This window comes from Onychomys torridus, chromosome 3 (genome assembly GCF_903995425.1).
Source record: "Onychomys torridus chromosome 3, mOncTor1.1, whole genome shotgun sequence".
Lineage (NCBI taxonomy): Eukaryota > Metazoa > Chordata > Mammalia > Rodentia > Cricetidae > Onychomys > Onychomys torridus.
In genome coordinates this window covers 27,266,524-27,269,135 of record NC_050445.1, presented here as the reverse complement: position 1 = coordinate 27,269,135, position 2,612 = coordinate 27,266,524, and the positions used below count along the sequence as shown (strand labels likewise).

The window sequence follows — 2,612 nt, the reverse complement described above, 5'->3', positions numbered from 1 at the left end:
CTTGCATTCCCACCAGCAGTGGAGGAGAGTTCCCCTTGCTCCACATCCTCTCCAGCATAAGCTGTCTTCTGTGCTTTTGATCTTAGCCATTCTGACAGGTTTAAGGTGGTATCTCAGAGTTGTTTTGATTTGCATTTCCCGGATAATTAGGGATGTTGAGCAATTCCTTAAATGTCTTTCAGCCATTTGAACTTCCTCTGTGGAGAATTCTCTGTTTAGTTCTATAGCCCATTTCTTAATTGGACTGTTGGGCATTTTGATGTCTAATTTCTTGAGTTCTTTATATATTCTGGATATCAGCCCTCTGTCAGATGTGGGGTTGGTGAAGATCTTTTCCCATTCTGTAGGCTGTCGCTTTGTCTTGTTGATGTGTCCTTTGCTCTACAAAAGCTTCTCAGTTTCAACAGGTCCCATTGATTGATTGTTCCTCTCAGTGTCTGTGCTACTGGTGTTATATTTAGAAAGTGATCTCCTGTGCCAATGTGTTCAAGAGTACTTCCTACTTTCTCTTCTATCAGGTTCAGAGTAACTGGATTTATGTTGAGGTCTTTGATCCACTTGGACTTAAGTTTTGTGCACGGTGACAGATATGGATCTATTTGCATCCTTCTACACATTGACATCCAGTTATGCCAGCACCATTTGTTGAAGATGCTTTCTTTTTTCCATTGTACATTTTTGGCTTCTTTGTCAAAAATTATATGTTCATAGGTGTGCGGGTTAATGTCAGGGTCTTCAATTCGATTCCATTGGTCCACATGTCTGTTTTTATGCCAGTACCAAGCTGTTTTTATTACAGTAGTTCTATAGTAGAGCTTGAGGTCGGGGATTGTGATGCCTCCAGAGGTTGTTTTATTGTACAGGATTCTTTTGGCTATCCTGGGTTTTTTGTTTTTCCATACGAAGTTGAGTATTATTCTTTCTAGATCTGGATGACAGTGGGAGTAATGAAGGGCAAGATTTGAGGGTAACAAAGCTTAGGGGAGCAGGAGATCCCAGCTGGATCAAGAACAGAAAGGGAGAATGAGGATTAACAGACCATGATAAATGAAGACCACATGAAAATAGGAATAGACAGAGTGCTCGAGAGGTCCCCATAAGTCCACAGTGATACATCCTCTGTAGACTCCTGGCAATGGTCGAGAGAAAGCCTGATCTGACCTAGTCCAGTGATCAGATGGCTAAACACCCTAACTGTCGTGCTGGAACTCTCGTCCAATAACTGATGGAAGTGGATGCAGAGATCCTCAGCCAGGCCCCAGGTGGAGCTCCAGGTGTCCAACTGTCGAGAAAGAGGAGGGTCTGCAAGAGTGTGAATTGTTGAATCCAAGATTGCAAAAAGCACAGGGACAAAATAGCCAAACAAATGGAAGCACATGAATTATGAACCAAAGGCTGTGGAGCCCCCAGCTGGAGCAGGCCCTCTGGATAAGTGAGACAATTGAATAGCTTGATCTGTTTGGGAGGCACCCAGTCTGTGGGACCAGGATCTGTCCTTAGTGCATGAGCTGGCTGTTTGAAACCTTGGGCTTACACAGGGACACTTTGCTCAGTCTGGAAGGAGGTGACAGGACCTGCCTGTACTGAATCCACCAGGTTTGAATGAATCCCCAGGGGTGCCTTGATCCTGGAGGACATGGGAATGGAGGGGAGGCGCTAGGGGGAAGGTGGAGGTGGGGGTGGGAGGGGGAGGATGGGGGAACCCATGGCTGATGTATAAAATTTAAAACACATAATAATAAAGGGAAAAAAAGAATCATAAAGGTCAATTTTACAGCTAACTATGAGGCACATGGCTTTTCCAATGTAACAAAACATATGATAGAAGCCCAATACAATCACATATATATCCCTTAAGCCCACTCACAGAGCTAGCTCAGTGTTTTAGAAGGGAGGGTGTAGCATGAATTTTTTTTAGGCTATCTTTTTATTATTATTATTATTATTATTATTATTATTATTATTATTATTATTATATTTGTGTTTTAATTTTACACATCAGCCATGGGTTCCCTTGTCCTCTCCCCAAAAATATGGAACGCTAGGTTGGAGAGATGGCTCAGAGGTTAAGAGCACCACTTGTTCACCCCGAGGTTCTGAGTTCAATTCCCAGCACCCACATGGAGGCTCACAACCACCTGTAATGAGCATCCTCTTCTGTGAACATAATAAGTAAATAAATCTTAAAAAAAAATATATGGAATGCTTCACAAATTTGCATGTCATCCTTGCGCAGGGGCCATGCTAATCCTCTGTATCGTTCCAATCTTAGTCTCTGTGCTGCCGAAGTGAGCACCAGCATGAATCTTGAAAAGGTCTTATTAATAAAAACAAGTCTGGTACCAGCTATTGAGGTGAATTCTGAAAGATCAGAGAAACAGAACAAGCCACAGCCAAGCTCACGTCAACAACTCCTCATCTGATCCTGTTTCCACGAATCCTCAGACTGAAAGCTTCTGAGTCGTCATCCAAATGGAGCTCAGTTGAACTGCTGCTAGAAGCCTACAAGCTTAAAAGCCTCTAGTTCCTAGTCCTCACACCTTATATACTTTTCCACTTCCTGCCATCACTTCCTGGGATTAAAGGTGTGTGTCATGATGCTTGCCTATTTC

At 43.0% G+C, this 2,612-nt stretch overlaps 1 non-coding gene across 1 annotated transcript; it reads right to left on the bottom strand.

The window, feature by feature from the left end:
- Window positions 1-2,191: 2,191 nt before the first annotated feature.
- Window positions 2,192-2,296, bottom strand: LOC118581023. Its single transcript, XR_004944663.1, has one exon. It is a non-coding gene; the product is annotated as a U6 spliceosomal RNA (small nuclear RNA).
- Between the last annotated feature and the right edge of the window lie 316 nt (window positions 2,297-2,612).